This window comes from Phascolarctos cinereus, unplaced genomic scaffold (genome assembly GCF_003287225.1).
Source record: "Phascolarctos cinereus isolate Bilbo 61053 unplaced genomic scaffold, phaCin_HiC Scaffold_2;HRSCAF=192, whole genome shotgun sequence".
Lineage (NCBI taxonomy): Eukaryota > Metazoa > Chordata > Mammalia > Diprotodontia > Phascolarctidae > Phascolarctos > Phascolarctos cinereus.
Window position 1 is genome coordinate 93,365,316 of NW_027555625.1, and position 24,349 is coordinate 93,389,664.

The 24,349-nt window shown below is 39.8% G+C and overlaps 1 protein-coding gene across 1 annotated transcript in view; it reads right to left on the bottom strand.

Annotated features, from left to right (window-relative positions):
• The window catches only part of MCFD2 (multiple coagulation factor deficiency 2, ER cargo receptor complex subunit), a 54,233-nt gene that overhangs the window by 11,509 nt on the left and 18,375 nt on the right, over positions 1 to 24,349 (bottom strand). The gene's annotated exons all lie outside the window — the stretch shown is intronic.

Sequence of the window (24,349 nt, forward strand, 5' to 3'; positions counted from 1 at the left end):
AATCTCAAACCTGGGCCTCTCTAGGACGGGATGAAAATATATTCAGTGTTATCAATAGCCATATGAAAAAAAAAAAGCTCTAAACTGAGAATAACTAGAGAAATACAAATTGAAGCATATTTTCTTCCTTCCTTTCTTTTCTTTTTTTTTTTTGGACATCTAATGCAGGAATTTGTTTTGCATGATTAGACATAATTTTAATGGGTTTCATTTTTCTTGCCTTCTGGACAAGGTGGAGGAGGGGGAAAGGGAAGGAAAGAATTCCAAACTGAAAGAAAATAAAATTTAATTAAAAAAACAATGCACACAGCAGGACCTTGTCTCCCACAGATCGTTCAATCACTTGCGTCCCTTTACAATGTTGTAATAACTGTGTATATTGTTTTCTTGGCTCTGCTTACTTTCCACTGCACCAGTTCATCTAAGTCTTGCCACATTCTTCTCTATTCACCATATCTGATTTTTCTTACAGGACCCTAATCTGCTATTACATTCACACATCACAGTTTGTTTAGCCATTCCCAATCAGCAGACACTGCTGCTTTGATCCCTGGTCTCTGCTACTCCAAAAAGTCCTGCTGTAAAATTTTTGGTGAAAATTCAATGAACTGTTCAGTATATTTAGTGCTTGTGAAGCAAACACCAGAAGCAAAGATCCAGAGTTATGGAAGAAGAGTGGTCTACTTTCAGTCTCCACTCCATTCCTCCAGCCTAGATTTCCATACCTTGCCACAACACACACACACACACACACACACACACACACTCCTGCCCATCCTTCAAGGCCCTGCTTCAATATGCCTCTTCCACGAAGCCTTCCGTGACATCCTCAGTCTAAAATAATTTCTCCTTCCTACTGACTTCTTTCAGTGATGACTTCCCCCAGTGGAACGGTTGGATGACAGCCATGAAAGAGGCTAAAGCAGCCATTGGGTAGTGTTCAGAGCTTGGTCAGACATCGAAGACACCCAGGTCACCATGGCATCCCAGGCCATCACCAGTCATCTTGACTTTTGTCTTGCCACTGGACTGTCACAACCAGCTGAATCGGCTCACTTTGAAGACTCAAGACCAGCTTGATCTTCTACCTCAAATACGCGTTGATGAGGCGGGAGGCAGGATGGAAGTAACTCCGTTTATTTTTAGCATAGCACTCACTTATATAGTAAAATAACAAGAACTCTGTCTCATGTTACAGTGACGTATAACCCATGCTGCGCTCAAGGACAGTGCATGCACAGTCCGTGCACTTACCTACCACCAATCACAAATACACTGTTAATGACTAATGAGTAACTAGGGAAGTTAGAGATGCATAGAGTGGAGCACCGAACCAGGCAATCTTTGCTCATGGACCAGCACCCGAGAGGGGCCTCAGCCCTTCAGTGAGATCTCATGAACCGTCTGTGGCCCTCTACATCCTTACAGACCCCTAACGCTGGACTTTTATGACTTTGGAAGAGAGAATGAGGCCAACAACTTCATGAAGTTCTGCCTTACTTAAATGCAATTCATGAGCAAGTCAAGACATCAGCCTTACCGTGTCATTGGTCCTCTCTGAAAATGAAGGATGAACTTCTGGGGGCAGCTATGTAGCACAGTGGATAGAGCACCGGCCCTGAATTCAGGAGGACCTGAGTTCAAATCCAGCCTCAGACACATAACATTTACTATGTGACCCTGGGCAAGTTACTTCATTGCCTAACCCCCCCAAAAAAAAGAAATTTTTGTGGTGAGTCACAATAAAGGACTGGATCTGGAGTCTAGATGATATGGGCTTGAATCCCTCTTTTTTATTTAAAACCTGCATAACCACAGGCAAATCGCTTCCACCTGTACCCAACATAGGCCTCGGTTTCCTTATCTGTAAAATGAGGGGTGTAGTGGGCTAGATTAATTTTAATGTCTCTTCCAGCTTAAACAAAAGCTGTTTATGTCTTTCCCTATTAAAGGATTTTTTGAAGGCAGAGACGGTCTTATTTGTCTTTGTAACCCCTACAGTATCAACCACAGAGGTCATTACTGACAGAATTGTAAACCTCAAGGACAAGGATGATTCCATTTTTGTCTTCATATCCTCAGGGCCTAGCACAATGCCTGTCACGCTATAAGCATTAGTAAATACTTGTTAATTAATTGTACAGTGTAGACACCTAACAACTCTTTGGTGATTTGATTAAATATAGTTTTTTTTGTTTGTTTTTTTGGGTTTTTTTTGGCTAGGCAACAGGGGTTTGCCTGGGGTCACACAGCTAGTAAGTGTTATGTGTCTGAGGTCACATTTGAACTCAGGTCCTCCTGAATCCAGGGCTGGTGCTCTATCCACTGCGCCAACTAGCTGCCCTGATTAAATATAGTTTTAATAAACATGCAAAGAATATAGTGAAGAGCAGTCAAGGAGTTCTTCCCCAAAAGGCCCAAACTATTTTCAGTGACCCTGGGGCAAAGTCTATATAAACAGGCTTTGACCTGTGTAGAATTGGCTCACTGGAAAGTCACTTCAATTTTAGTTGAGCAATCCTTTTGTTCATTCCATACTGATTCTCCTACATGCTCTAATCTCCTTAAGCCTCTAACCTTCCCCTTCTGGATTCATACTTTGCATTCTACTAAGAAGACTGAGATTATCAGTTAGTCAGTTAACTAATATGTAAGTGCCCTAAAATATTTACTGTTTCTGTTAGAGGCTCCCTCATGACACAAAGTACACATGTATGATTTGGTGATAGACTAAATGAACTTGCTCTTTTGGCTAATGGAACCCACCCAAGATACCTAGGATATTTTGTACCTTGTTATTTGACAGAGATCAGCAGACTTTGGCCCGTGGGTCATAATTTGCCAACCCCTGCCAAATAAACAAGAATGCTTCAGCATCCTCTTAAATTCAGTCCCTTGGGGAAAAGCTCCAACTGTCCTTGGCCTAATTATGGCTTGGATACCTAATACACTAAGGCAATTTACCACTTGCAAGCACATAATTGACAATATTATGGGGTAAAGTTGTATATATATATATATGTGTGTGTGTGTGTATATATTATATATACACACATATGTGTGTGTATGTATGTATATATGTGTGTATGTGTGTATACATATAGAAATTATTAAATGGACAATTATTAATCAATCAACAAGCATATATTAAGCACCTCCTGTGTGACAGATGCCGTGCTAAGCACTAGGAAAACAAAGACTAAATTTTTACTCTGAATGATTAAATATTTATATTAAAATATAAAAAGAATAAATATAAGGTAGTTAAATTCAAGGTAGTTTGGAAGGGAAGTTGCCAGCAGCTAGTGGGTAGAAGGGGGAGTGATTTAGCTTCATAAAGAAGCTGGGGCTTCAGTTGTGACTTAAAAAGGATTCTATGGAGTAAATAGGAGGGAGTCCATTTCAGGTATTGGGGATGGCCCGGTTAAAAGCAAGGAGAGAGAAGGCTGGACTGTGGTGTGGGACGAGACAGTAATGTTCAATGAGGCTTGAAGAATAGGTTGGGAGCCAGGTTGTGAACGACTTTAATAGACAAATAAAGGAATTTGTATTTTCTCTTTAAGTCAATAGCCACTGGAGTTCATGGAGGAAGCCGGTTATATGCACTTCAGGAAAATTACTTTTCCTCCTGCGGTCTAGAGGAAAGACAAGGCTTGTGGCAAGGAGACCAATTAAAGGAGTCTGTTGCAATAATCTAGGTGACCTAAGATGGTGGCTGTGTGAATGGAGAGAAGAGTTCAGATTCTAGAGATGAGATGGAGGTAAAGAGGCAAGACCTGGGAACTGATAGGCTATGTGGGGCGAGGTAGAGTGAGGAGACAAGAGAGTGCCGAGGCTACACACATGGGAGACTGGAAGAATGGTGACATTTTGGTGGAAGTTTGGAAGAGGGGCAGATTTGGGAAGAAAGATAATGAGTTCTGTTGGGGGTCTATTGAGTTTGAGTATCTCCGAGCCTCCAGTTTGAAACACCCGGTAGGAGATTGGCGATGTATAGGTGAAGCTCAGGAGAAGGACAGGGGCTAAATATAAACATCGATGAATCATATGAATAGCTATCACTGTTGTTGTTCAATGGCATGAGACTCTTCCTGACCCTATTTGGGGTTTTCTTGGACCAGAGACTAGAGTGGTTTGCCATTTCCTTCTCCAGCTCATTTTACAGATGAGGAAACTGAGGTAAATAAGGTTTAATGACTTGTCCATGATCATCTAGCCAAAAAATGTCTGAAGCCAGATTTCAAATCAGAAAGGGGAGTCTTCCTGCTTCCAGGTCTGGCACTCTATCAATTGTGCCACCTAGCCGCTCTGTGGCATATCACAAGTGTTTAATAAATGCTTTTTGACTTGACTTGTTTTGCTGAACTATGTAAATGTCTTTTGAGGGATTCATTTTTCAGTTTGTTTGTTTGTTTAATTCACTCAATAGGGGAAGGGAGATGGTGGGAAGGACGATTAACTCTTCAAAATAATTGTTTCTTGAAAAATAAAATTAATAGAGAACAGTTAGATGATGCAGTGGATAGAATTCAGGACTTGGAGTCAGGAAAATCTGAGTTTAAATCCTGCTTCGGACACATATTAGCTATGTTATCCTGGGCATGTAGACACCTTTGTGTCTCAGTTTCCTCATTTGTAAAATGGGGATAATAATAGCAACTCCTTCACTGGGTTGTTGCGACGATATAATGAATTAATATATGTAATGCATTCTATAAACTTTAAAATGCTATATAAATGCTATTATTAATATTAATAATAAGTTTTTAAAAGATAAGGAGAGTTAGCCTGAGATAACAGAAAGTATATCAGCAAGAGGTTAATATCTGGAGGCAGCTAGGTGCTGCAGTGGATAGAGCACTGGCCCTGAAGTCAGAAGGACCTGAGTTCAAATCCGGGTTCAGACTGACCACTTGACACTTACTAGCTGTGTGACCCTGGGCAAGTCACTTAATCCCAGCTGCCTTAAAAAAAAAAGTTAATATCCATCATTTTAATCTCAGCTGTGTGACCTTTGGCAAATGACTTCACTTCTCTCGTTCTCAATGTCTTCATCTGTAAAATGAACTAGATAATCTTTAAATTTCCTTCCAGCTCTAAAGCTTCTTCTGTAATAAATAGCAAACAGATAGGGCAGACACACTGGCACATGGGGAGCGCTTAATAAATGCTTATATTTTGACATAGAAGTTCAGAGGAGAAAACTGTGGGTTGTGGTCAGCAGGGAAGCTTCATTGGGAAATAGGATGCAAGTTATGACCCGAAGTATGGGTAGCAAATCAAATGGGAGAGGACATTCTGAGGGAAGGGATTGCCAATATGAGCAAAGGTATTGTGGGTGTGGGAAGGAACAAGCATTTATTAGGCACCTATTGCATAGGTGCCAGGCACTATGCTAAGCCCTTCCACAAATATTATCTCATTTTCTCCTCACAACAACCCCAGGAAGTAGGTGTAATTATTTCTGAGTTAAAGTTAAGGAAACTGACAGTAGACAGAGGTTAAGTGATTTGCTTAGGGTCACATAGCTAGCGTCTTAGACCAGATTTGAACTCAGATCTTCTGACTCCAGGCCCAGTGCTTTATTCACTATACCACCTAGCTGCCTCAGGCAAGGCACTTCTACCCTTCTGGGTTTTGTTTTGTTTTGTTTTTTTAACTTTGCATTCATGTATGTATTATTGGTGGGGTTTGCAGGTATTGAAGGAGGACTAGTACCTCCTGTGTGAAGGCTTGCCAAGCCCTTTCCAGGGCTGCTCATCTACCTTTGGTGTCTACCTGACCCTCAACTCTCCCCTGTGGCTCCAAGAAGGTGGAGCATGCCCAGTGGCCACACCCCAGTAAACCATCTCAACCATCTCTGCAGACAGACTAAACCAGGTTGAGGGTAACCAATGGCACATAAACCCATCGGTGAGTCAGTGAGGTAGCTACCCCAAGCATGTGAAGACTTTCCCTGGTGGAGTGGGTGGATGAGAAGAACAATTTGTTCCAATGGCCATGAAGGCAGCTGAAGCAGGCACTGTGGGTCAGGCATCAAAGATGCCAAGGTCATCCATTGCATCCCAGGCTGTCACCAGCTGTCTTGACTTTTGTCTTGCCACTGGACTTCAATGACTCTGGAAGAGAGAGTGAGGCTGATGACTTTGTGCAACTCTGCCTCACTTACATCCAAATCACCCAAAAACGAAGACATCACCCTGTAATAGTCATTGGTCCTCTTTGAAAACAAAGGACAAACAATAACAATAATAACATTTGCCAAACTAATAACAGCTAATAATAATAGCTTTAAAGTTTTAAAAGTACTTTACCAGTACGATTGCATTTGAAAATATTGTAGGTATGCTTCAAGAAATCTCAGAAGTGCCTACCACATTTCTTTTTTACAATTAGATTTAATTTTTTTCAATGAACAAAAATCTATTTTCTTTCCCTCCCACTTCCTCCCCCGATTAAAAAAAACATGCATAATCAAAGGAAATGAATTCCCACCCTTTCCATTGTCTCCTACTGTACCACAAGACCCTGGGAGGAGAGCATTAGAAATGGCTCCATGCAATGTTGGATGGCTAAAAGATTCTCATTGGAAGTGGTTACCTGACAAGAATCAGCCCCTCAAAGCTTCTGCCGAGTACCTGGGTCATAGAGTACCTCGGGTGATTGAGCACTGACCCCAAAAGTCAGCACTCACATGTAAAAAATCCTTAAGAGCAAAAGATTCTCTAGATTTTGATCTGGATTAAAACTTTGATTAAAAATTTGTGTAGAATTTTACCATTACTGTTTAGACTGCCAGTGAGATCACTTGTGGTTGATGAGAACAGAAGGGAAGGATGAGAGGCAGAAAGGAAAGAATGAGCATTCTTCCCAGCCTGCCTCTTTGGCACAGTTTGTAGACTGGATGAAAAATATGAACAGGCTATTAAATTCTTGGTCAGCTGCATCACTTATGCACCAATGCTGGCTTGTTCAAATCCAAACAAGCCCCTGTGTTAGATATTGAAGCTAGTCTGGAAGGCCCTTTCAAAAGCCATACAGGAAGGGTATGCCCCCCCTGGCTACCACCGAGAGAGTGCCCAATACCACTGAAGCAGAGGGAGGGTTTTTGTTTAGATTAAGTCAGTATCAAGAAAGCAGTGAAGCAGTGGCTGGCTGTGTTTGGTGACCAGAACACATGTATGCATTGCCTTGTGCCAAAGGGCTCTCGAGGTTCATGTGCCAATCAATTGTGAATCCTGAATGGGTCCGATGCAGACTGGTAGCTGCTGTTGACAAATCTCCCACTCCCCCTAGTAAATATCCTGTGTGTCTCACTGTTTAGAATGTCAGGGAAACCCAGGAAGAGGGCCAAATATCTGTAGTGGGCATGCACACAAACAATTCATGTCTAAAGGAGCCAAGTTATTACAAGGCAACCCTTTGCTTCTCACAGCTGTGTTAGCTGGAGGAAGATGAGAAGCAGCAGGCATACAGAAATCCAGGAGCAAGGCTGCTTCTAAGTTGAAGACCATGAGGGAGGGAAAGAGGAAAATGGAGGCAATGGCAGTGGCAAGAGAGGCTTATTAGAAAAACTGCCAAGTTCCAAAGTACAGATAGAGACCCTAGTGCCTGGGGCTTCGCCTGTGGAGATTCCTGGGGTGGTAACTAAGGTGGAGAGGACTGGGGGCACTGAGATGGACACCAGCCCCCTCTGTCTTGTCCTGCCCTGCTCAGCATACTCAGTTGAGGATAAAGAACTGTCCAGGTAGTTCAGACTAGAGTGTGATTGGTGTTTGTCAGGCCAGGTCCTCTGGCAGCAGGGGAGCTCAGCTTTTCTACTCCTGGCTCAACTTTCCCCACCCAGCTCTGGACCACCCTCAAGGGCTCCAGCACAAGGCCCCATTCCCCAAGACTTCCTGGATACTGGGGTCTCTTCAACTCATGGTTAGCCAACCAGAACCGAATATTGACACGTGCTTCACAATCTCTCTCTTTCCAAGGCATCACCATGATTCTTCTCGAAGAAGCTCACTACAACTAGCATCCTTCACATGGAGAGACAAGGAAAGGATTTAGAACTGAAAGATTCTAAACTAGTCTTTCCCTACCTACTCCCTATCTTGTCTGCACTCTTCAGAGACTTCCTTTTAAATCAATCAACAAGAATTTACTATTTGCTCTTCAAATCCTGTATTATATACATATATGGATATATGTGTATGTACATGTATACACAAATATGTATATCTAAACACATTTCTATATATAAATATGCATGTATACACACACATATAAGATACATACTAAGTAGATACTGTAATAGGTAATTTTAGAGGAGAAGGCAGTAGTAACTGGGGTGAGAGGAGATAAGAAAGGCCTCCCTTCGAACGTGACTGCTTGAACTGAACCTTGAAAGAAGCCAGGGATTCCAAGAAGCTGGAAAAGGGGAGGAGGGAGAGGCTTTTTGTAGTTGTTATTGTTCAGTTGTAGCCTACTTTCCCATGACCCCATTGGGGGTTTTCTTGGCAAAGATACTAGAGTGGTTTGCCATTTCATTTTACAGATAAGGAAACCGAGGCAAACAAAGTTAAATGACTTGCCCAGGGTCACACAGCTAAAAAGCATCTGAGGCCAGAACTTGCAAAGACTCCAGCATTTTATCCACTGAGCCACCTAGCTTCCAGGGAGAGGTGAGGAGAAATCATCTATAATGAGAAGAGTCTTTATAGATACTGCTGGGAACAAAGATTGAGGGACTGAGGGGGCAGTTGGAGGGAGTAAACCATAGCGAGAAGTAGAGGACAGCCAGAAAAAGGGTTAGTCTCCTGGATATTTAATCTATAATATTCACAATTACTTTTATTTTCTTCCTCAGAGGCTTGGAAAACAGGGTGTGTGTCTCAAGTGTAGCAGCACTCGGTGAGAGCTACCCTTTTCAGTTGAGGATCTGGTATCTGGTACAGAGAATGGATGTGTGTAGCTTGCTAAGACGAGACTTTTTACTAGCTGTGTGACCCTGGGCAAGTCAGTTAGCCCTGTTTGCCTCAGTTTCCTCATCTGTAAAATGCAATGCAGAAGGAAATGGCAAACCAATCCAGTGTCTTTGCCAAAAAACGAGGTCATGGAGAGTCAGACATGATTAAAATAACTGAGCAGCAACACAAGAAGAGACAGTTGGAAAGAAGTAACAATAACAGCAGCATTAATCTCACACTTTAAGGTTTGCAAAGCACTATACATATTTATTTGATCTTCACAATGAGCCTGGGAGATAATTTCTATTATCCCTCACTTTACAGATGAGGAAACTGAGGCTGAAGGAGATTCATTGACTTGTCCCGGATCACACAGCTAGCAAATGTCTGAGACACAATTTTAACGTTGGGTTTCCTTACTCCGACTCCAGCATCCTCTCTCACTGCTCTTATAGCTATCTAAGGGGCTGTGAGAGGATTTAGAACTGAAAGGAGAATGAGGAATAATGCAGTCCAACTCACTAATTTTACAGATGAGTGAACCAAAGGCCACAGAGGGGAAGGTATTTCCCACGGTCATAGAACATTTGGGAATAAGTCCTTCCTGTCCTCAGATGCCAATGCTGCCAACCTCAGAGTACATAAATGCTTCAGGATGGGGGCAGCTAGGTGGTGCAATGGATAGAGCACTGGCCCTAAAGTCAGGAGGACCTGAGTTCAAATCCGGCCTCAGACCAAACTTACTAGCTGTGTGACCCTGGGCAAGTCACTTAACCCCAACTGCCTAAAAAGCAAAAAACCAAAAAATAAATAAATGCTTCAGGATGAACTAGCTGATAATAGATGGCCCTGGAATCATGACGTTTGTGGCACAATTGGAATTTTCCTTTTTTTCTGCAGCTCAGGACAATATCTGGAGGACCTATTTTCTGTTTTGTGTTTCTGCCTATTTTGAAAACCCTAGCTGTTCAGCATTAGGAGGTGAGAATGTGGACTCTCCATCTCAGGAGAACATAAATACTCCCTGGCCTCTAGAATAATGCATAAAGTACCATATGTAGACCCAGAAGACCTAGGTTTGAATCCCAGCCTATGTGAACTTGGACAAGTCACTTAATCTCTCGGCCTCAGTTTCCACATCTGTAAATTGAGGGAGTTGTCCTAGATGACAGCCATGGTCACTTTAAGTCCTGGCTTCCATTCTTACTGTCACCTTCCTGCTCACTGGGGCCCATCCAAATTGGGCTTCTTGCTGTTCCTCTTATGTGACAATCCATATTCTGCATCCGTGTCTCATAACTGGCCATTCCCCTTGTGCCCAGAAATGTTCTCCTTCCTCAGCCCCATTTCTCAGAATCCCTGGTTTCCTTCAAGGCTCAGCTGAAGGTCTACATTCTATGCGAAGCCTTCTCTGAAGCCTCCAGCTACTGGTGCCTTCTTATCAAAGCTACCTTCTAGTCTGTGTGTATCTATGTATGCACATGTTGTCTTCCCTAGATTATAAGCCCCTTGGGGGCAAAAACTGTTTCCCTTTTGGCTTTGTACCCCAGCACCTGGCACTGGGCTTGTGGGGCACACAGCAAGTGCTTAACAAAGGCTAGTTGGCTGACTGATTGACTGAACAAGGACCTCATCTAGCCCATTTCCTACCTGGTTGGTGAATTTCACTGGAACCAATCTATAGGATGTATCATTCAGTCAGTCAACCAACTAGCATTTATTAAGCACTTACTGTGTACCCTACAGGCCTTGTGCTAGGTGCTGCAGATACAAAGAATGAAAAAAAATCTCTACTTTTATAGAGCTTAATTCAATCTTGGGGTACTCTGCTTTATTCCTTGGTGTTAAAGAACCATTCACTCTACCAGGCAATTCAAGAAAATTATAGTTTTTACTAACAGATTCTCATTTGGAGCAATTTATGTCAGTGTAATGGAGATTGGACACACGTACAAAGTGCCTCAGATATTGTCTCCACGTGGAAGACTGTAGGGAGAATATGAAATCTCTCCATATGGAGGATGCCAGGAAGAAGACGGTACCTCTCCACATAGAGGATGCTAGGGAGAAGATGGTGTCTCCTTAGGTGGAGGATGGTAGTAGTGAGCTGCTTCTAGGAGAATCAGGATGATGCCTTGGAGGGAGAGAGATTGTCAAGCATGTGTAGATATCCTTTCTGGTTGGCTAACCATGCACTGAAAAGGAGACTCTTGGGGCAGCTAGGTGGCACAGTGGATAGAGCACCAGCCCTGAAGTCAGGAGGACCTGAGTTCAAATCCGGCCTCAGACCAAACACTTGACACTTACTAGCTGTGTGACCCTGGGCAGGTCACTTAACCCCAATTGCCAAAAGAAAAAAAAAAAAGGAGACTCTTTCATTGTCTGGGGAGGCCTTGAAAAAGGCCAGTCAGCCTCAGCTACTGTCACTTTGCTTCAGCTTCTCAAAGGGAGGATAGCCTACGGCCTCCTGAATTCAAAAGGTTCAGTGGGCTCCTCCGCATCTAGTCATTCCAGCCAGTGCGGCACTGATTCCCCTAAGTCCGGAAGGGGGAGGACCTTCCCTCAGCATCCCTGTATTCCGTAGCCCTGGCTAGAACCAGCATAGAATCAATGCATTGGGGAGCAAAGAGTGACCTTCCAGATCCCAACCTACTAACAGCTGAGAAAAGGGCTTACATGGCAGAAACGCCACCTACGAACATGAATTTGTTGGCTCTGATCCTATATAGGACCTGAACTAAGTTGAACCTACTCCCTCCTAGAGAAAAAGGGGGTGCAAGGGAGCGTATGCCCCTGCAGTGTGTATGTGTGTGTGCAATGTTTGTACTTTGTTCTTGCTATATCTTCAAAAGAATTATTCCTTTGTAAAAGATATCCTATGTGAAGTAGTTAAATATTACTGTGCTGCTAGTCATTAGACTTAAGCTAAGCCCTCACAAACCCTTCTCTGGGTACCTGAGTATAGGGAGATACAGCGGGCCTGGCCCTGAGAGAATGGGGCCAGAGCACATATCAGGCACACAGTTAATTTTATTATCTAGATAGCTTTTTCTCTCTTGCCTTAGAGGCAAGATAACCTGGATAGAAATGGTAATATTTGTACTATCTACCTGATGGGGGTGTTGTGAATTAAGTATTTTATAATCTTTAGTGCATTATATAGATACAAGTGATTATTACTATTCAACACACCAAAGGTATCTGAGCAAAAGCAGGAGGACAGGACTCTAACGCTGGCTCTGCCGTGTGGCCTTGGGAAAATCACGCGACTTCTCTGGATCTGTGCTCTCATTCAGAAAATGAGATGGCTGGATGAAATTACCTACAAGGTCCCTTTTAGTCCTAATAGGCTGTGAGAGTTACCAGCCAGGAGTTTAGATTTAGAGGTAGGTTTTGACATATTTTATTGCCATCATTTATCCAGCCAGTAGCTACTGGAAATCTTGTTTTTCCTTCTGGTTCAGTGAATTCTCAACAATACTTGTCATAAGTGCTCAGAGAAATAGAAGCAGAACCATCGTCTAGTTTCTCTGGTGTTTTTTTTTTTTAAGGTTTATTTGAGAAGAAAGAAGAGAGGCTGTAGACCATGGTTTCTGAAGATTATTTCAACGTGAACAAATTTAGAGTTGCTTCTTAATTAAGTTTTTAAAGATACATGCTTCTTAATGGGTTGGTTGAATACAGTCTTTCATCACCCTGGCCTAGGCCTTGGTTTGCTTATACACAAGAGTAATAAGTAATTATGCTTTGCTGGGTAGCATGAAGAATCCTGGAGTAGCTAACAAAAAGAGTTGTAAAACCTTTCTCAAAATAGACAGCATGATTCTAATCGTAACTACAGCAGAAGAGATAGCAACTTCTGTGTTTGTGGGGCTTCAGTAGGACAGAGGTAGAGAACCTCCTTTGTAAAGAGGCCCTAAGACTGATTTAAAGGAAGTTATAAGACAAGATTTCACACTAGATATTTTCTTCAATCCCTGTGACCTCTCAAATCGCCTTAAAAAAAATTATGTGAAGAAGATAAAACAACTGCAGAAAGCAAAAGGTTTAAAAAAAACAAACCTCAGACCCAAGAACTGCTGCTCACTGACTCTGAGCATACTCAGCACCCCATCCCCACCTTTTACCAGCAGCACAGCTGTACCAGAAGACCCAAGGATATGACAGAGGACTACATCAAAACCCTCCCCCTATACCATGGCCCCCTTCCCTTTTTCCAGGGCTGTAGAGGCCCCAGCTCCGTACTATGGAAGTTTTCTTGGGCCTTTGCAACCAGCCTGGCCACAGCTCTTCAGGAGCAAAAGCCTACTGGGGGACAGTGCAAAGCTCTGAACTGCTAGTATCTCTGAATGGCTGGTGCTGGGGGATACAGGCTCTGAACTGCCAGTGCCAGGACAAAGAGCCAAGGAACAAGAGGGAGTGGAGCAGGTCCCCAGGACAGGAAACTGCATGTGAGGAGCTGTGCAGCACTCCACTTTTTTTTTAATTTTTAATTAATTTATCTTTAGTTTTCAACATTCATTTCTATAAGCTATTGAGTTTTAAATTTTCTCCTTCCCCAAGACAGTGTACAATCTGATATAGGCTCTACATATGCATTCCTATTAAACATATTTTCACATTCGTCATGTTGTAAAGAAGAATGAGAACCATTAGGAGGAACCACAAGAAAGAAGAAATAAAACAAAACAGAAGGGGAAAAAAAGAGCAAATAGTATGCTTTGATATGCATTCAGACTCCACAGTTCTTTCTCTGGATGTGGATAGCATTCTCCATCATGAGTCTTTTGGAGACGTCTTAGATCCTTGCATTGCTGAGAAGGGCTAAGTCTATCAAAGTTAGTCATCTGTGCAGCACTCTATTAAGCCTGAGGAAAGGGCACAGCATCCAGCCGAGGCCAGTTCTGGCCACTCAAAAGACGGTGGGAGAAGAGAACTAGGCTGGTGAATTGTCCCATATAGGAGAAGGTTGAGACGCTTTGAGATCCAGCCCCAAAGAAAACCACAATCAGAGTAGGGGGAGTCAGACCTGAGCAATATAGAAAATAAGGTGGGGTGGGGGTGGAAGGAGTTAGGGAAGACTGAAAATACCAAAGATTCCAAGCGGAAAAAAATCTCAAAGACTTTAAACACAAACAGATAAATCAACAAGAAAAACAGGAACAACAGGAGGAATTATGGCTTCCAGCTGTAGTAAACAAGTTCAGACATCTACGATGAATGATGCAAAATGAAAAAAAGTGATCTATCACCTGATGAGACAGAGGACCATGAAGAAGGTGAGGAGAACATGTAATCGTTCCATGCTGTTCGTATGAGATCTAAAAGAGAAATGGGAATTCTGGGAGCAGAATGTATGTCCTGAACACTAAAAATAACGAGCAGAATAGAAAAACTTGAATTGTAATGGCAAGCATCACCAAGGAAATGAAAGAGGGAATCGTAAATTGGGAAGACAAATACAAAGACCTGAAAGACAATCTCGAAGCAAAAAATTAGAATGTTAAAAGAAAACATGCTTACTAAGCAAGCAAAACATATAGCTCTCAAAGAAAGGATGCAGAGAGATAACTTAAGAACCAGAAGTCTCTTAGAAGAACATTACAGGATTAAAAAAAACCCTTAATGCCATAATGAATTTTTTAAAGAAATTGTCCAGAACTTCTGAATATAGAAAATGAAATTCCAATGGGAAGATTTCACAGACAGCTTCCAGGGAAAAAAACCCAAGGCTGCAAACTCCAAGACATACAGTAGTTAAATTTAACAATTAACTGATTTCTAGGAAGATGGCAGAGTCGATCAGGAATTTCCAGGCTTTCCAGATTTCCTCCACAGACAGAAAATCACCACCAAATGAACAGAGAGCAGCATAAATAAAGGGATAAAGCCATTGTCCTCCTAGGACATCTTGAGAGGACCTCAGAGGAGACTCCAGGGGCTGAGGTTTGGTCTGAGTGAAGTGTAAACACCTCCAGGCCACTCCACTGAATCAACAAACAGTAGGCTCTGAGGCAAGCCAAGGAGGCCTCAAGAAGTTTCACCTCAAGTTTCAATTTCACCTCAAGAAATTTCACCTCAGGAACTTTCACCTCACAGCCTCAGGAACTTTTACCCCACAAACTTTCATCTAAAGAACAGCAAAGCTGAGTGAGGGAAGATTGAAGGACCCCCTGCTGTTTCCTGCAGCTAGGCCTAGTGCTGACCAGAATGATCCCAAGCTGTGGCTGTGGGTGAGGAGGAATTAATACACATCCAGGGACTGCAATACCACAGGCAGCAAGAACATTTTTGGAACAACATGGCTGGGGCTCTGGAGAGGAAGACAGGAATCCCTGAGACTGAGCCCCCAGACAGAATTCAGAAAACAACAGCAAGGCCCGGAGGCCTAGGACAACATTATTCACAACTCAGAATTAAAACTTGATGATAACAATAAGCTGCTAAAAATAAAATAAGACAAATTAAAAATAAAAATGAGTAAGCAAAGGAAAAAGAACCCGACCATAGACAGCTACTTTGGTATAAAAGAAGATCTGGGTTCATATTCAGAGGAAGACAATGAAGTAAAAAAAAAAAGCCACTCCTACCCTAAAGAGTAAGTTAAGTGGTCACAAGCCCAAAAAGAAATCTTGGAAGAACTTTACAAGGAATTTAAAAATCCAGTAAGAGAGAATAAGTAAAAATTAGAAAAAAAAATACAAGCAATCCAAGAAAATTACGAAAGCTAACCAGTTGAAAAAAGAGATACAAAATTGTAAGGAAAAAATGAAAAGGAATTAAAAAATCAAATAAGAGAATGAGGAAAAATGAGAAAAATAAATTAAAAGCAATCCAAGAAAAATTATGAAAAGAAAGTTAACCAATTGAAAAAAAAAAGATACGAAATTGTAAGGAAGAAAATAACTCCTGGAAAGCTAGAATTGGGCAAGTGGAATCAAATGATGTTATAAGACACCAAGATAAAATAAAGCTAGAAAAAATAGAAGAGACTCTGAAACATCTCATTAGAAAAACAACTGATCTGGAGAACAAATCAAGGAGAGACAATATAAAAATTGTCAGACTTTTTGAAAGTTATGATAATAAAAAAAAGAATCTGGATACAATATTACAAGAAATTATTAAGGAAAATTGCACCGAAGTTCTAGAGTAAGTAGGTAAAGTTGTTGTGATTGTTGTTTGTCCTTTGTTCTCAAAGAGGACCACGCCATCAGGGAGTTGATCCCATGAATTGCAAGTGACTTGGATTTAAGCGAGGCAGGGCTGTGCAAAGTCACCAGCCTCACTTTCTCCTCCAGAGCCATCCGGATCCGGTGGTGAGATATAGATCAGGACAACAGGAGATGGCCCTGGATGCAGTGGGAGACCTTGGCTTTTTTAAGCTAAGGTCTTTCCCAGGTCTCAGTCTGACTGAGGCAGTGCCCATTCAGTGATTAAGGTTAGGTAAGAAATGAGGCAAAGAATGGCTTCTTTTACCTAGTCAAAAAAAAAAAATCAGTCTGGGAGAATCAGTGGGAATCCCTCGGGGTTTCATGCCAAAATAGAAACAGTAGCTATCCATTCTGAGCCATCAGGGCCAAACAATGACCAGGTGGAACTTGAACTGGGACTTTGTTTTGAAACTTTGAACTGGGATTGTTGGCCAATCAATGAGAGCCAGAGGGTAAAGTAGAAATAGAAAGAATGGAGTAATTAACACCTGAAGGAGATCCTAGGAAGAAAACTTACAGGAATGTCATGGCCAAGTTTCAAAATTCCCAGGTTAAAGAGAAAATATTGCAAGCAAGAAGAAAAAAAGACAATTTAAATACTGCGGAAAAAACAATCACAATTTCACAAGACCTAGAAGCTTCTACACTAAAAGACTATAGGCCTTAGAGCATTATATTTCAAAGAGCAAAGGAGGTGGGATTCCATCCAAGAACAACTCATCCAGCAAAGTTAAGTATAAGCCTGAATTTAAAAAATGGACATCTGATGAACTCACTTTCAGGTATTTGGTTTTGTTGCAAGGCAATTGGGGTTAAGTGACTTGCTCAGGATCACACAGCTAATACATATCAAGTGTCTGGCCTGAGACTGCATTTGAACTCAGGTCCTCATGACTCCAAGGCCAGTGCTTTATCTATTGTGCCACCTAGCTGCCCTACTTTCAGGTACTTGTAACAAAAAGACCAGAATGCAATGGAAAATCTAATATATAAGATCCAAAAGAAATATAAGGAAATCATTAAAGACTAATTATAAAGCACTGATAAAAGTTAAACTATTTACTTATGATATATGGGAATGTTACTAGTTTTCTGTTATCATTACTAAGGTAGTTTGAAAGAAAAGGTTGTGGCTGAGTTGTGTATGATGGGGTGATCCTAAAAAACAAAATTGGGTAGGAAAAGGTAAAAAGGAGTAATTATCTCATAAAAATGAATCATGAAAGAAACTAATACAGAGGAAATGGGGGAAAAGGGGAGATTGCAAGTAATGTTGGAACCTTGCTCTCAATATGGGTTGAAGAGGAAATAAAGTGTGTATCTGAAGAGGTTTAGAAGTCTTCTGAACTTCCAGAGAGCTGAGAAAACTAGGGGATAGAGTGGGAGGGACTTTTAAAAATAAGATTAGGAGGGTAGGAGGAGAAGATAAAGGAGGGAATTTTAGAAGGGTGGGTAAAATAAGGAATAAGAGGATAAGAAGAAAAGATAAGGTAACTGGGAGAGGGTAAAAAGAGAGATTGAGAAGGATAATAGTGAGTAAAAATAAGATGGAGGAAAATTCACAAATACTAATTAGAACTTTGTCAAATTTATAAGAACATGAGTCATTCCCCAATTGATAATGATACATGGTCAAAGGATATGAACAGAGGGGCAGCTAGGTGGCACAGTGGGTAAAGCACTGGCCCTGAAGTCAGGAGGAACTGAGTTCAAATCCGGCCTCAGACTAAACACTTGACACTTACTAGCTGTGTGAACCTGGGCAAGTCACTTAACCCCAATTGCCCCCCCCCCAAAAAAAGGATATGAACAGACAGTTTTCCAAAGGAAAAATCTAAACAATTTATAGTCACATAAAAATGCTCTAAATCATTATCAATTAGAGAAATGCAGATTAAAACAACCTTGAGATATTGTTGGGGTTTAGGAGTTTAGGGGTGCTGGGACCCGAAATCACGACACGCAAGTCTTGCCCGAATGAATTCGACCCAACCCTTCTTTCAGCCAAAGACAAGGTTTATTAGAATATCCGTCTTATTGGGCAGACTCTTAAGGAGTCTGAATGTTACTGAGCTATTGGCTAGATTATGAGAATCTGAGCAGTTTAATGGAGACAAGATAGACCTTATATACAGAAAGACTGTGTGAGGGATCTAGGAGTGGCCAAGTAGTTTGGGGTGACTGGAGGAAGGGTCTCAAGAAGATCTGGATGGGAGTGGCCAGTAAGCTGGGATGAACAGAATGCCTGAGACCTGGACCACATGGCCAAGGGAGAATGGAGTCTATATAGGATTAAGGGTGGGAAATGGCAGAGGGCCATCTGGAGGTAATAGACAATGGAGGGCTAGGTAACCAAATTGAGAAACTGGGCATAGGAGATGATAATGAAAGGCCAGTTGATAGGATTATAGCCTCAGAACAGTGGTCTCAGAAAGAGAGGGGGTGAAGAGAAGGGAGGAAAGACTGAAAAAGGAGAAGAAAGGAAGGAGGCCTTATTTTGGAGGTGGGAGAGAGTTCCACTGATGAAAGTTCCTACAGGTAAAGGGAGATAAGAACTTCACCCTAGATGGGGCCTGGGGATTTTGGTGCCCGACAAGCCTACTTGTCTAGGGAGGAAGGGGGAGTTGGAACCCCTGGGGAATGGCACCTAAAGGATGGGAGAGCATGGACTCAGGGAGGAGATTTCAAGGCAAACATGGGGATGGGGGCGTCGGGGTGGGGAGTGAACAAGAAAAGGTACAGATCACTACAAGGGAAGGAGGCGCCCTACCATGGGGCAGTGTCCTCTCTGATCCCTGCAATGATTGGCATTATTCTGAGAGTGAAGCACAATGGAAAAGGGGACCCCATGGGATAAGACCTACAATGCAGTGGTCAAAGGCCTCTAGAGGGCATGGCCTAGAATGGATATCTTAGAAGCTTTGATTGAATGAAGAATAGGGAAAATTGAGAAACCAGATGATTATAGGAGCCATGAGCCAGAGAAGGAGTGTCTAGAATAAACAGAAAAAGAAGACAATAATGCAGAGAGTGAAAGAAATCTTGTTTTTCAAAGAGCACCAAAAAAAGAAACTTAAAAAAAACCTAATGAACAGAACTAGCTAAAGAGGAGAGGAAGGGTGAATGTACTTAACTGAGAGAAAAAAAGAGGGAGTACAAATGTATAACCAGGAAAAAAAGAAACCCAGGAGGGAATAACTAATAAACAAAACCCTAAAGGGAAAGGAATAACAAATGAGAAAGTGGGTTCAGGGGTGATGGGAAGAGAGCCATTGGGAACAGGGTGACCTTAAAAAAAAGATTAAAGTAACTTAAGGAACATAATACTGTGTTTACAGCAGAAGAGGGGAAAAATTATAATTTTGGGGGAAAACTGTCCTAGAGAGAGATGGAGGAAAATATAAACCTAAGTCATAACTTTAAATGTGAATAGATTAAACAATCCAACAAAATGAAAAAGTGACAGTCGATCAGATAAGAAGACAAAAACCCTACAGTCTGTTGCTTACAAGAAACATGTTTTAAAAATAAAGACACACACAAAATAAAAGTGAGAAGATGGGGAAAAATCTACTATGCATGAAGTGAATCCAGAAAAGTAGGAGATATCATCAGGTTATCAAACAAAGCAAAAACAAACATTGAAAAAATAAAAAGTGATAAACAAGGAAATTATGTTATGCTGAAAAGAACAAATCAATATCAGTTAAAAAAAAACCCCAAAAAACCATACACTCCAAAAGCCTTAGCATCTAAATTCATAAAGGAAATATTATCAGTGCTTTAAGAAGACATAGACAGTAACATAATAGTGACAGGAGAAGTCTATATGCCTCTATCAGTTTCAGATAAGTATCACAGAAAGATAAAAAACAGGGAAATTATGGAAGTGAACAAATTTCTGGAAAAACTAGAGTTAAAAAACTTATGGCATCTTCTAAAAGGGACAGAAAAATAATATACTTGTTTCTACACACAACTTTTGTAAAAATTGACCTTTTACTAGGATACAGCGATACTGCAAACAAATATTAAAAGGCAAAAATGACCAATATATCCTTTACAGACCATAATGTAGTAAGAATAGAAATTGGTTCAAGAATCATAAACAAAAGATATGAACCCAAATAGAGACTTAACAATGAAATCCTAAATAATCAATGGGCCAAAGAACAAATCACAGGAACAATTAATAACTACGTAAAAGAAAATGATAATGATGAAACACTAATCTAAAATTTCTGGGATGCAGCTAACACAGTCCTCGGGAAAAATTATACCCTTACAATCATGGATCAAAGAAAAATAGAAGATTAATGAACCAAATACAGATTAAAAATAGGGAACTGATAAATAAATAAGCCTATAATAAAAGGAAATATTAAAAATTAGAGGACAGGTAGGTGGTGCAGTGGATAGAGCACTGGCCCTGCAGTCAGGAGGACTGAGTTCAAACCTGACCTCAGACATTTGACACTTAACTAGCTGTGTGAACCTCAACAAGTCATTCAGCTCTGATTTCCTCACCAAAAAAAAAAAAAAAAGGAAATAGATAAATTGGAAACAAAAAAAATTAGAAATGAGAAAACTAAGAGCTGGTTTTTTAAAAATTCTAATAAAAATTGATAAATCCGTAGCTAATCTGATAAAAAGAAGAGAGCAGAAAATCAAATCAATGAAATAGCAAATGTACAGAGGGAAATGACAGCAAAAGCAGATGAAATAAAAAGAATAATCAGAATACATTACACACAGCTCTATACTAACAAAACAGAGAACACAAAAGAAATCAAGGAATACCCTTAAAAATATAAAATATCCACACTATCAGAAGACCAAGTAGAGATTTTAATTTTATTTTAATTATTTTATTTCTATTTGTTTTGTTAAGTACTTTTCAATCATATGTAAAAACAATTTTAACAATCTTTTTTCAAATGTTGCGTTCCAAATTTTCTCCCTTCCTCCTGCCCCTCCCCTTTCCTTGAGAAGGCAAGCAATTTAATATTGATTATACATGTGAAGTCATGCAAAATGTATTTCCATATTAGCCATATTGCAAAAGAAAACACAAACAAGATAAACAATTTTTAAAAAGTTTAAAAATATGCTTTAATCTGCCTTCAAAGTTCATCAGTTCTCTCTCTGGGGGTGGACAGCATTTTCCATCATGGGTTGTTTTAGAATTGTCTTAGATCATTGTCTTGATCAGAGTAACCAAGTCTTTCCCAATTGATCACCCTTATGATATTGCTGTTACTATATAGAATGTTCTCCTGGTTCTGTTCACTTCCCTTTGCACGAGTCTTCCCAGGCTTTTCTGAAAACGTTTTCCTCGTTACTTCTTATAACATCAAAATAGTATTCCAACACAATCACATCCCACAACTTATCCAGCCATTCCCCAATTGATGGGCATCTTCTCATTTTTGAATTCTTTACCACCACAAAAAGAGCTGCAATAAATATATGTAAATTTTTTGCACAAATAGGTCCTTTTCCCTTTTCTTTGATCTTTTTGGGATGCAGACCTAGTAGTGGTATTGCTGGATCAAAAGGTGTATACAGTTTTATAGCCCTTTGGGCCTAGTTCCAAATTATTCTCCAGAATGGTTGGTCTAGTCCACAACTCCACCAGCAGTGTATTAGTGTCTCAATTTTTTACACATCCTTTGCAGCATTTGTTGTTTTCCTTTTCTGTCATGTGAGCCCATCTGATTAAGTGTGAGGCAGTATCTCAGAGTTGTTGCAATAGTGATATGGAACATTTTCTCATGTGACTATCTATTAATAGATTTGATTTCTTCTAAAAACTGCCTATTCATATCCTTTGGCCATTTATCAACTGAGGAATGGCTGTTATTTTTTTTTTAAATAAATGTAGTTCATTTCCCTACATATTTGAGAAATAAGGCCTTTATCTGAGAAACTTTTTACAAATTTTTTCCCAGTTCCCTATTTTCTTTCTAATTTTGACTGCACTAGGTTTTTCTTTTGTGAAAAATATTTTTAATTCCTTGTAAACAAAATTATCTGTTTTATTTCCTATAATCTCCTCTGTCTTTTATTTGGTCATAAACTCTTTCTTTATGCATCGAACTAACAGCTACATTTTCCCATGAGATAGAGATTTTAAATAATCTAATCTCAGAAAAACAAACAAATCTACCTGCAAAGGGCTCTGATGGATTAACAGGAGAATTCTATCAAACTTTTAAAGAACAGTTGGTACTCTACTTACAGATTATTCTCAAAAATTGAGAAAGGAATCCTTTTATGAGACAAATATAGTCTTAATATCTAAACCAGAAAAAGACAAAAATAGAAAGAAAACCATAGGTCAATATCATTAATCAATACTGACTTAAATCTTTTAAATAAAATCCTATCAAACAGATTATACCAATTTATCCAAGAAATCATTCATTATGATCAAGTGGGATTTATACCAGGTATGCAAAGACGGTTCAACATGAGGAAAACAATCAACATATTTAATAAAAATCAAAACATCCAAAACCACATAATCATCTCAATAGATGCAGAAAAATCTTTTAACAAAGTACAACACTGTTTCATGCTAAAAACAAAACAAAACAAAAACCTACAAATCATAGGCATTAAGAGACCTTTAAAAATATAATAAAAACATCTACCTAAAACCAAAAGCAAGTACATATACGATGGGAATATACTAGAATCCATTCCAATAAATACCGTAGTCAAGTACTCCCTCCACTATTGTTTCACATAATTCTGAAAATGTCAGCAGTAGCGAGACAAGAAAAAGGAATTAAAGGAATACAGAGAGGTACAGAGGAGATAAAACTATCCCTGTTTGTTGACGATATGATGATTTACCTAGAAAGCCCCAGGAAAGCAGCAAAGATACTAACTGAGACAATAAATAGCTTCAGCAAAGTTGCAGACTACAAAATAAATCCTCAAAAATCAACAGCATTTCTATATAATAGCAACAAAACACAAGAATCAATAATAGAAAGGGAGATCTCATTTCAAATGACTACAAAACTCATAAAATATCTGGGGATCAATCTTCCAAGGCACACAAAAGATTTGCATACATTCAATTACAAAGCGCTCCTTAAAGAATTAGAGAGCAATCTAAATAGCTGGAGGAATATTCAGTGCTTATGGGTAGGCCATGCCCATAGAGTAAATGACAATATTACCAAAATTAATTTATACTTTTACTGCTATGCTAATCAAATTACCAAGAGTATACTTTACAAAGCTTTATTAAATGATAACAAAATTAATTTGAAAAATATAAGATCTAGAATATCAAAGGAAATGATGAAGAAAAGTAAGGTCCAAGGGAGAGTATCACTTCTAGACCTCAAGCTATATTATAAAACAGCAATCCTTAAAAACATATGGTATTGATTGAAAAAGAGAGAGAAAGATCAATGGAACAGACTAGAAAAGAGAGATTCAGAAACAATGGAACTCAGCAACCCAGTGTTTAATAAAGTAGAAAACACAAGTTACTTATGGGAAAAATCCTCATTTGATAATAAATACTGGGAAAACTAGAAAGCAGTCTGGCAGACATTAGGTTTAGATCGACATCTTATACCATACACTATAATACATGCTAAATGAATACATGACTTTAATATTAAATTAAACATCATATTATTAAAAAAAATTTAAAAAACAAATCATGTGCCTCTTCCAGTTATGGACATGTGAGAGATATATTATTAACCAAACAAGAGACAGGGGCAATTATAATAGATAAAATAGATAACTTCAATTATTTGAAAAGCTTCTCGACAGACAAAAAAAGTAATTCACCTAGGATAAGAAGGGAAGTGGTTGAGTGGGGGAAAAAAATCTTTGTGTCAGATTTCTTTAATAAAGGTTTGGTATCCACGATACATAAACAATTAATAAATACATGTAAAAACTAATGGCCATTCCCCAACAGATAAATGGTCAAAGGACATGAACAAACAGTTCTCAAAAGAACTGCAAAGTATTCATAATTATTGGAAAAATTTCTCCAAATCACTAATAATAAGGGAAATGGAAATCAAAACAACTCTGAGATTTCAAGTAACACCGTGCAAATAGGCAAAAATGTAAAAAGCGACAATGGTTAATTTTGGAAGAGTTGTGAGAAGATAGGTGCACTAAAACATTCTTAGTAGA